Source organism: Macrobrachium nipponense, chromosome 12 (genome assembly GCF_015104395.2).
Source record: "Macrobrachium nipponense isolate FS-2020 chromosome 12, ASM1510439v2, whole genome shotgun sequence".
Classification (NCBI taxonomy): Eukaryota; Metazoa; Arthropoda; class Malacostraca; order Decapoda; family Palaemonidae; genus Macrobrachium; species Macrobrachium nipponense.
Genome location: NC_087205.1, coordinates 104,890,218 through 104,901,598, shown reverse-complemented (window position 1 = coordinate 104,901,598; position 11,381 = coordinate 104,890,218). Strand labels below are relative to the sequence as shown.

At 45.4% G+C, this 11,381-nt stretch overlaps 1 protein-coding gene and 1 long non-coding RNA gene across 2 annotated transcripts in view; both read right to left on the bottom strand.

Moving 5' to 3' along the window:
- The window catches only part of LOC135224733 (serine-protein kinase ATM-like), a gene marked incomplete at its 3' end in the record, with an annotated part of 185,357 nt that overhangs the window by 97,751 nt on the left and 76,225 nt on the right, over positions 1–11,381 (bottom strand).
- Positions 5,436–11,381, bottom strand: part of LOC135225070 (uncharacterized) — a 35,699-nt gene continuing 29,753 nt past the window's right edge. Inside the window, exon 4 of the long non-coding RNA XR_010316915.1 lies at positions 5,436–7,277. This is a non-coding gene — a long non-coding RNA (uncharacterized LOC135225070). The remainder of the gene's footprint in view (positions 7,278–11,381) is intronic.

Here is an 11,381-nt window from a genome sequence, read left to right as displayed (position 1 = left end):
GAAACTACTCTTATTGTTATTTGTTTATTATTTGTGGAATTGCATCGCTGGACTGAACATGTAGCCCCACGAATCGGAGAAGCCCTTGTGGCCCCCTGGAGTGGGAGGCCGTAAGTGTGGGGCTTTCAGGTCCAGTGATGTCGTGGACCCTCATCCATTGTGTACTAGGTGGCCGAGGGTCGTGAATGCTCTCGGTCCTTAACCTGTGATACCTCCGCCTCTTCACTCAATTTGTCGAGTGCAGAGGAAGGAGGGCGACACCCCGACCTAAGAGTTGTACTCGGGGTCTTCTGTCCACTCAGGGTGGGATCCTTCCCCCACAGCGAACAGGAAACCCTCCCCCCCTTAACCCGACTGTTACTTCCTCAGGTGTGTCTGACTTCTGCGGGTGGGGTGGGGATCTACAGCAGGTGTGGCACTCGCTGAACCTTCCGGGCACTCCGAGTATTTCTGGGGGGCTCATCCATCATCTTGCTGCAGCCCCGTTCACTCACGGGGTGGAGACAAGGACGACTACGACTGTGTCGACACCGTTATGCTGCTCCTCCTCACCTGGTGTATACTCAGCATGGTGACTATGGTCACCCCCTCAGCTGCGGTACAAGCTCCGTTGCCGTATGTGCCCCAGAGGGAGATGGTTCCACCTCCACCTGGTTTTCCTGTCATTGCTCCTCCCCCTGACTTCGAGTGCCCGAAAAGCTTGCCCTTGGATCGCCCTCCTGTTGCTGTCGCCGTACCTGCTGCCCTTTCCTGCCCGTGGAAGTGCTGTCACTCCCGCAGGTCCTTCCAGCCAGGTGGAGTTGGGCCCCGTTGCCACCGCAACCACCCCAGCTCCAGCCTGGATGGGAGACCTGTCTGCTGTCCTGAGGAAGTTGGTAAAGAAGAAGTCATGAGGAAGCGGGAGGTGTCGTCATCTTCATCTTCGTCGTTTGTCTTCTCCTGCCTCTTCCCTTCGACTTCCAAGGTTCCCCAGCCAAGGAAGAAGAAGGTGGCCTCACTTCCCCCCGTAAGAAGTCTGGCACAGAGACTTCTAAGGGTCTGTCTTGCTCCGGCGGGACAGGTGGGTCTTCCGCTGGTTCTCTCGTTCCTCCGGGAATGGGGCCCATCTCTCCTTCCTCAGGGAAGAAGAAGACGGGGACTGTAGAGGTACCAGCCACTGCTGGTACCTCTGCTCTTGGCTCCAGAGGTTCCACCTCCAGATCGGGAGCTATCTCGGCCGCGAGCGAGCGAGCGTCACCTAGTGTATGATCTACCAGTGATCGAGCAGCCAGGAACCAGACAACTGAGTACTCACCGTTCAGGATCCAGGCATGGAGCGGAAGGATGGTAAGTTGCTCAGGTGATGGTCCCACCAGACTGTTCACATGTCGAGGCTGGGAAGAGGTCCCCTTGGTCACCAGGAACAGCCTCAGCTGCTTCTGGGACCGTGGCGTGTCATGAGGACATTGTCGCTCTCACTACGTCAGCGGATGCTACCAGTCATCTGACCATCGCTCTTACCAGGACCGGACGGCTCGCACAGCTGGTAGCAGCTCCTCTGACGCACAAGACCAATGCTACCGTCCTCTGTCCAGTGTTTCTCCGCAGGGAGACCGCTGGTCCAGACCTGCAGCTCGATCGCCACTGCAGGTTGGTGATCGCCTGCAGTCCTCCAAGCCTGCCGGCTCTGCTGGTAGGCAGGGTAGGAGCATCAGGTCTTCCTCACCTGTCCCTTCAACTAGGAGGAGCGAGGTGAATAGGAGTGACCGTGAGGTGTGCGCTTCTTACGGTCCGGCCACGAGAGCCTACAAGCCTGTTTCGTTCCTAGGACCAAACAGATTGTACGCTCAAGTGGTTGGAGGAGACCATGAGGGGTCTGGCGAGGTTCTTCCTCCTGAAGGAAGAGTGTTTCGGAAAGTGATTGGCCTGGATGGACCTGACAATCCATCTCCTCAGGGCGCAATCACCCCCGAGATACAGAGGTCCTTTGCAGAGGTCATTGCACTGATTCGTCAGCACAACAACCTCAGGGAAGGATCGATAGATGGTTGCTCCCTCTGACCCTCCATCGAGGTTGGAGTCGTTCTGGAAGAAGGAACCCAGAGCAACAGTGGGACTACCCCGGTCTTCCTTGGCTGATGGTGTGTTGAACCAAGTGAACGCCCTTGTCTCCGGACAAGATGCCTCACTCAGAGCCAGCAAGTCAGACAAGCTCCTTCTCCCTCCTCTGCCTCGTCAGCAGCGCTTCTACGTTTTTTTTTTTTTTTGCCTTCGGTAGACCCGTTGCCGACCAAGCAGGTTTACCCAGAGCTAGCTCGTCTAACTCTGGGAGTGCCTCTTCATCACCTGCTGTCTGAGACAGACCTCTGGTTCTCGCAGCAAGAGGCATCGAGCCTGGAATCCTCTGGCTGGATCTGTGGTCCCTCATGGTATCCAGAGTCGCAGCCTCCTTGGGAGCTATTGTTCGAGGAGGACTCGGCATTCGGGAGACTGCCAGTCTGGAGGTAGGGCCATCTCCTACCTCGCCCACCAGAAGGCCAACCTGTGGGGCCAACCTGGTTTTAACCAGAGCAGCTGGTCGAGAGGTGACGTTGGGTCTACCCAACGGACTGTAGCTGGGTTCCTTCTGGGCAGTCTCATTCAACTGTGGCTAAGCCTCGGAGCTTAACTAGCGCTTCCTCTGCTTCCAAGATATCAGCACCGTCGAGGGTTTAGTGCAAGGAAGACCCAGCCTTCCTCTTTCGCTTCGAGAATGAGTGTCAGCCCTCCTCTCAAGCCTCCTTCTCTTGCGGGAAAGGGGCTAAGCAGAAGGGGAAGAGAAGTGAAACGCTAGGGACGGCACTCTCCCTCAACTGCTGCTGGAAGTGGGGGGGGAGGGGCGGTGCCTGGCGAGCCATTGGGCAACTTGGCAGTGCTATGGATCCAAGACCTGGGTAGTGGATGGTCCGTTCGGGGGGAGGGATACCTACTTCCCTTCAAGTTGAGGCCACCCCTCACCTCACACACGGTCCACCTTCAGATGTACGTCCCTGGTTCTGCCAGGGACGTAGCACTGACACAAGAAATAAAGACCATGCTGAGCAAAGGAGCTGTGGAGATCGTGTGAGATCAGTCACCGGGGTTCTACAGCCGACTTTTCCTGGTGAAGTCTACGGGGGCCTGGAGACCGGTGATAGATCTCTCTCCCTTGAACCGTTTCGTTTGCCAGACTCGGTTCACGATGGAAACGGCATGCTCAGTGAACAATTGCCTGTTTTCGGTGGACCTGAAGAATGCATATTTTCAAATATCCACCAGTCCTCAAGGAAATACCTTCGCTTTATCCTCGATGGGACGGTGTGCCAATTCAGGGCACTTTGTTTCGGTCTCTCAACTGCGCCACAGGTGTTCACGCAGCAGTGTTCACTTTGGTGTCGGCTTGGCCCATTCGGTCGGGATATCATCTGGATGAAGTATCTCGACAATTGGCTGGTCCTGGCGAGCTCCCGCTCGCAGTTGCCACAGGACAGAGATCGAATCCTCGACTTATGCCGTGATCTGGGGATCATGGTAAATATCGAGAAGTCAGATCTCGAACCCACAAGCAGAGGATAAAGTACCTGGGCATGCTGATTGACACGGTAGCAGCACGAGTCTTCCCCACAGACTTGCGGATCAGCAGGTTTAGGGAGGCAGCCAGACGGTTCCTGTCACAACAGAAACAGTCAGCTCAGCAGTGGGAAGTCGTGATCGGTCACCTGTCTACACTAGAGAAGTTAGTCCCTCACGGGCGTCTTCACCTGTGGTCTCTTCAATGGAGACTAAAGGAGTGCTGGTCACAGGCACGAGATCCACAGTCTTCCTGATTCCTCTCATGGAGGAAGTAAGGGAGGACCTGGCCTGGTGGCTAGACGACAGGAACCTCTTAATATGAGTGCCCCTGCGCACTTCCCCACTGGAGATGCTTCTGTTCTCAGACGCATCAACCGAGGGTTGGGATGCACATCTGGAAGAGTTGCTGGTTGCAGGAGTGTGGAATCATCATGACAGGCACCTTCACATCAACTTCCTGGAACTCAAGGCTGTGTTTCTTACGCTCCAAGAGTTCCGGGAACAACTGATAGGACACTCAGTGGTATTGATGAACGACAACACTACGGTAGTGGCATACGTCAACAAATAGGGGGGCCTAATGTCCCTCCCATTGCACCAATTGACAATGCAGGTGCACGATTGGGCTGTAGCTCACTCAGTAGAGCTGTCAGCCAGATACATTCCAGGCAAGAGGAATGTAGTGGCAGACAAGCTCAGCCACCAGAATCAGGTGATTGGGACCGAATGGTCTCTTCACCCAGACGTGGCAGAAAGGCTCTTTGACCTGTAGGCGTCCAGTAGTGGATTTGTTTCGCCACCCAGGCAACAACAGAAAACTTCAGATTTTCTTCTCGAGTTGTGCCAGACCCATGGGCAGTTGCAGAGGACGCATTCCAACACCCGGCATCGGACAAAAAACCTCGTAGTGATCAGCAGGGTTGCTGGTCACCAGCAAACTTCAGATGATTTTGGTGGTACCCAAATGGCCTCAGGCCCTTTGCTATCCAGACCTGCTGGCTCTTCTCTTGGAGGCACCGGAAGAGATTCCCCCCATGCACAACCTGCTGTGTCAACTGCATGTAGAACGGTACCACCAGACAGTACATTCCCTGTGTCTTGAAGGTTGGCGGTTATCCACCATCTCTTGCGAGCGAGAGGTTTTTCTTGCCGAGCAGCAACAGACAGTCCTCTGCAGCAGTCAAAGGATACAGAGCCTGGCCCTAGTCCTTAAGCTGCGAGGAGTTGATACTTCCTCTTCCATGGAAATATCTCTCCTAATTAGGAGCTTCGAGATGTCTTGCCCACCCAGGGAACTCAGGCCCCAGGGTGGGATGTGACTCTTGTCTTAACGAGTTTGACTCATAGACCCTACAAGCCCCTCCGGGAGTCGTCAGACAGGGATCTGACCCTCAAGACCGTCTTTTGGCTGGTCCTGGCATCAGCAAAGAGAGTAGGAGAACTTCACGTCTTTCCTTCGATCAAACGCATGAGGAGATGGGGATCAGTTATGCTCGATTTCGTTCCGGATTTTGTAGTGAAGACTCAGAACCCTTTGGTTCCTACCGCCAGGTTCAACTCCTTCACGATCCCCTCCCAAGAGGACTTCAACGGAATGATACGGAAGAGATGCTGCTTTATCCTGTGAGGGCATTACGGCGCTATCTGAAGAAAACATGACACCCCAGGCCTGAGTGTCGACGCCTCTTCGTTAGCACCGGGGTGACCAAGAAAGAAGTGTCCAAGAGGAGTGCCGACACCAGTACCTTTCGTCCGACAGCCCACGAAGTTAGAGGCATTGGTCCAACCCTTGCATTCTTCAAGAACTTGTCCGTCGCACAGGTGCTGAAGGCAGGGTGTGGTCCAACCAGACCACATTCACCTCCTCCTACCTTCGGGATTTTGCCCATAGGTTTTTTGGACACTTTTTCCTTGGGACCCGTGGTGGCTGCTCAACAAGTTTTGCAGCTTACTGTTACGGTGTCGAAATATCCTGGCCAAAGGTCGACACAATGTTATGGTGTCGAAATATCCTGGCCAAAGGTCGACACAATGTTACGGCCTCTGAGAGAGGTCCGCTTCAGGTTCGATATGAAATAATAAAAAAAAAATATTTCAACACCAACAGTTGAAACTGTGGATACGAATATAGAAAGAAACACTAACACAACAAAGGTTTATTTACAAGCTTACTAACAAAGGTAAATGCAGAATGGTATCTCCTATTTGCATAAAAAGATAGAATCTTACTCTGCATGTACTTGGGGGAACAGTGAGGCAATTCAAATACTTGCTAGTCAGTTTGGCAATTCGAAGTGGTGGCTTCACAAAAGGAGAGCGGCAATTGCAGACGTCCTCTTGACTCCGTATCACAGAAAATAGTCTGCTTGTAAGGCCGGAACTCCCCAAAACCTGTAGCGGGACCTTTTCTTCCCTGAAGTCTGTTTGGCGTCGAGATAACACGGCCGTCCACTCCTGAAGACGACCAGACCAGTATCCAACCAACTCTCGAACAACTTTTCTTCTGATCCTTCGTTGGTTCCTTTTTCTCGTATCTCTCACGAATGATCTCTGCTGCTGCTGATCTCTCACTGATAATCGGATCTGTGGCTCTTACTGAGGATATCTCTCTGTGACTAACTGGAATCTCTTTTACGATCTCTCTCTATATCTCCTCCTCCTGCTGCCACTTCGTCCGTCGTATTTATACGGCATTCTGGGGGCGGAGCCTACGGCCAACGTCAGGCTCCAGCGATTTCTAGAACTCCTTAGATGAATCTCGATGAGGTATTGCATTAGAAATCGCGGCATTTCTCCCGCCACTTAGGCGTGTGTTGCACTCCAAAACCACAATACGCCCGACGATTCCAGAATAGCCGCGAGCGCGAGAAATAAACCCAATACTTCTTACTTAGGACATTAGTTCTTGCTTGCTATTCATAAGAGGTACGCTTGCCTTACTCTTATGAATTGGTCCAGAGGTCTGGCCACTGATCCTGCAGTTCCCACTCCGATCAGCTGGACAGAGGCTAGGTTCTCCCCTCTTTGCTCTTACGACTGGTGTTTGTCCCAGGTTGGGCAAACACCAATCTGTTCACAAGACTCAGATTCTTCCCACCAATAAGTGAGTCTTCCTTATGTAAAGGACCGATGGTTTGGATAACGTGTTGGAACAAATCACAATTTTCGAAAGTAGATTGTATTTTTCCTAACTACAAATCTGAGGTCCTTTACATATAGTCCTACCTCATGTCACCCCTCACTGTACCTGGGCCTAAAGCAAAGTGGTATGTTTACTTCCAGTCGGGTGGGACTCCTGACCATCGGATAAACAGTTACTGCCGAAGTACCTTGTTAGTAAATCTTACGACTGGTCCAGCTGGTGCTGGATAGTAATTCCTTATGTAAAGGATCTGAGGTTTGTATAGTTAGGAAAAATACAATTTACTTTCAAAAATGGTGAATTTTGGTGGAATAGCCTAAGAACACCTCTCTGACCTCAAAGAAGAGGGGATAACCGAGTTCTCCCAAGACTTACGAGTGACAAATAAGTGCTGTAAGTTGGTTTTGCCAAGAGAACGAAGTCTCTTTCGTTCATCATCATTGTTACAGTCGCAGCGAGGCCATCTTGGATGCCGTTGATGGTCATCAGTTTTCTCTCGGACCACCGCGGAGGATTGTGGTGCTTCTTCACCATTGCTTCCAGCTGCTTCACCAGCGGAGGATATCTGGAAAGGAATGGGCTTTTGTGTGTGTGTATATATATATATATATATATATATATATATATATATATATATATATATATATATATATATATATATATATATATGTATATATATATATATATATATATATATATATATATATATATATATTGTTACGAAGTGCCAAGTATCTGGTTACCACACTTACCATTCATTAACTGATACCTCACAAAGGCCAGATACTGAACCCTCATCACAGGTGTTAAACAACTGAATATTCTAAAGGCAACAGTGATCCGTTAACAACTTGCCAGTATTGCATAAAATCAGACTAAGTTCATCAAAAAAACAGTGTGAGGTAATCTTGTAAGTAATTAAATTAATCAAAGGGCATCACTCAATCAACAACTTTAAAAGTCTAAGTATTTCCCTGATTTCAGAAGTCTAAGTACTTCCCTGGTTCTAAGTCACTTCAAGTAAATTGAAGGAAAGCAGATCAATTACCACTCTATGTTTTCTACCTAACATAAATATAATCATAATTAAATGCAAATATACTGGTGTGAAATAAAGAAAATACTTATAAAAAATTTTGAATACAAAGTTTATTACTAAACTCAAAGTTTTATAAGTGAAATTCACAATATCAGGGAAAATTACTGTACTTGAAAACAAAGTAAAGTTTAATTAATTCTTGATTAAATTAGTAAAATTAAATCAAAATTAATTTATCACAAAATTCCAAGAAAATTAATTCAATCAAAATTCAAAAGTGTTAGGCATAATTGAAAATTTGAAATTAATTCGCAAGTGCTAAATAAAAATAAAACTTGAAAAGAATCTAAGTAAATGCAAATTAATTCACAAATGTTAAATTTAATTAAATGTGCAATGATTAAGCAATGTAAATAACTAAGTCAATTAATTGTGAATGTAAATGAAAATACAGAAAAATGTGGACAGTATCAAAATAAAAAGGCACACTTCAACAAGAAAATGAAAATATGCGCAAAATGAAACAAACACAAAAACACAAAAATTTGTAATGTGTAAAAGTGTAAATCTTTTCACTCAAAACATTGTAACCATCAGTTTTACCAACCACTGTTCCTATCAGTCATCAGTTTCAGGGGACCGTCCACTATGGCGGATGACATGTCAACTTGAAAAAATAAAAAATCGAGTTTTTTACTTGTATCTATGCAGAAAACATGCCGTGCATAGCTTTCCAAGAAGTTTCAGCCAATTATTTTTTATAAATAATGAAGATATAGCGGTTTTTAAATGATGACGTCATCATAACTGCGTCGTCTGTATGACAGTTTGACAGAATCGTTTTTGCGTGTTATTTTTCCATATATACAGGGATTTTTTTCAGATTTTTTTCGAGATTCTTATACATCTGGTAACAATGAAAGGTGGTGTGAGAGGGGAGAGCTGCTCAGAGCGGCTATTTATAGGCGAGAGCCGCGAGACTCAGAGAATGACTCAGTTACGCCACAGACGTCAAATGAGTTACATGCGCTTCGTCACTTGCGTTTGGTCACTAGCTATTTACGTTGTTTTTGTAACTTCTTAGTGAACTTATAGCAATGCCGAAGTTACCTAAGATCGAGAAGGCTACTCAGCAACTAAGGCTAGCAAAATTAGCAAAAGGCCAGGAGTATGCTGAAAGAAAACACGAAAATTCATTGTTATCAACGCCCTCATTGTCTCGATGTCTCGCCATCAACATCATTGTCTGGTGTCACGCTGAGGATATTAATACCACTTACAGGGGTAGGACCATAATCCTTGATGTAGAAATCAACAATAAAAGTACAAATAAAGTAATTGTAATAATGTTGTTTTGACTTTTATAAGAAAAAAGCGAAATTTACATAGCAAATCTTTGGGAGCTCATAACTCAAAAACATTCTTATGCGCATGTCGGTAACCATTACTCGGTTATTTATTATCCAATTTTGGAGAGAAAGATATCATTGGAAAGAGGAATAAAAATCCTATAATTCTGTGTGACAGAATTTTGATTTCTTTCTTTTTTTTTTTTTTAGAATTTTTTGAGTGTTTAGACTAAAAAAAAAAAAAAAAAAAATCAAAATTCTGTCACACAGAATTGTTCCGCATATAAAGAAGTGTTTATGGTATGATTTTCAATACAACTGATGTCATATTAGCGGAGAAATCTCTACTTATTTTTTTTTTATAAATCGTAATTTTTGCTAATAAAACTAAAAGTTTTTGCTCAAATGACTTGAAATTTTTATATGATGAAGGTATTACATATATCTAAAACATATATGAAAATTATCTATTTTGCGTAATAAATTAAAAAAATGGACATCATAGCGGACAGTCCCCTTAACCACTGTTCCTATCCGTTATTAGTTGCAACTAATAAAAATATAACATACTTTACCTTTTTGGTATACCAACTTCTTTCTTTGCTGCAGTCTTGTTTTACACTTTCACAAAAATCAGGTGCTGTTACTTTAACAATGTTTGTTCAGATTCCACAAAAAACACTATTTAACACTAAATAAACTCTAAGAAATATCAAATATGAAATTCTGAAGTTACGAGTGACCAATTTAGGTTACGTTAATATAATCTCAAGGATGTCGAGGGAGAGAGAGAGAGATGTGAATGCCTCGAGTATCTGAGATCTAATGAAATTCTCTTCCTTACGGAAGCTGGACAGTGAATGATGACACAAAAAGTTTTTGGCACAATTCTCCTAGAAGCTTCGAAATCTTACGCAATTTTACATACAAAATGTGTAATCTGCATATGGCACTCGGCAAAGACATACACGTACAAGACCAGTCTGTTAAAAAAAAAGACATTTATTCGACTTGGTCGACCGAAGCAGAAGCCCCTTATCTTACTTGATGACAGATTCTCAAAACAAATGAAGTCTTGAGCTCGTTTATCAAACGTGTTGACAGATTAGGAAAGCAAACGGAGATCTCACAGTTCCTCTAATCTCACAGCGCTGACATAATAGGGAAACAATCGTAGTTTCGAATGGACAAAGAAAATCTCTCTCTTTCTAGATTCTATGTTATATATATATTCTTTTACATTATGTTATGCAAAATCTGAACACATTTAAAACATCCTATCTCTAAGCTATCTAGGAATCTGAAAAAATGTTGCACAATTCTACATAACATTTCAAAGAGGGGAAATATGCATTTTGAAAGTAGCAATATATAGTATACCTCCCCCCAGAAGATTTTTTATCACGGTGTTGAATCCAACGATTCACAACGAGATAAATAATCAGCAACTACATTGTTTTTGCCACTAATGTGCTGCACTCTTAAGTTATACTGTTGCAGGCACAAAGACCACCTGGCCAGTCTTTGATTATGGCTTTCCATTCTCTGGATAAATGATAGTGGATTGTGATCAGACAACACTAAAATTTCTTTATTCAAATTTTTTCAATGCTGTGATTAAGGCTAAAGTTTCCTTCTCGATTGTTGAGTATCTTTCTGATGTTTTTTTCAGTTTTGTAGACATGAAGCACACAGGATGGTAGATATTATTTTCATCTTCTTGAAGTAGAACAGCTCCGACGCATCAACTTGTATCACAAATTTCTTGTCGAAGTCTGGAGCTTGAAGTACTGGTCTTGAAGTTAAAATGGCTTTTACCTTCTCAAAGGATTCTTGACACTCTGGAGTCCAAACAAACTTAGCTTTGGGACTAGTCAAGTTTGTTAAGGGAGCTACTACGGCTGAGAAATTTGGGCAGAAACGACGATAGAATCCAGCCATGCCTAAAAATCTCTGTAGCTGTTTTCCTGGTAGTAGTGGGGTGAGCCTTATGGATACCCTCTACATTAGCATTTACTGGAGCAAGAAGGCCTTTCCCAACTTCAAACCCAAGATACTGTACAGTTGCCTTTCCAAACTCACTCTTCTCTAGGTTGACTGTTAATCCTGCTTCTTGTAGTTTCTTGAAAACTTTCCTCAGAATCTTCAGATGTTCTTCCCACGTTGTAGAGTAAATCACGATGTCATCTAGGTATACACCTACTCCTTCTATTGATCCTAGCAGTTGATCCATCACTCGTTGAAATGTTGCCGGTTCATTCATCAGACCAAACGGCAGAGC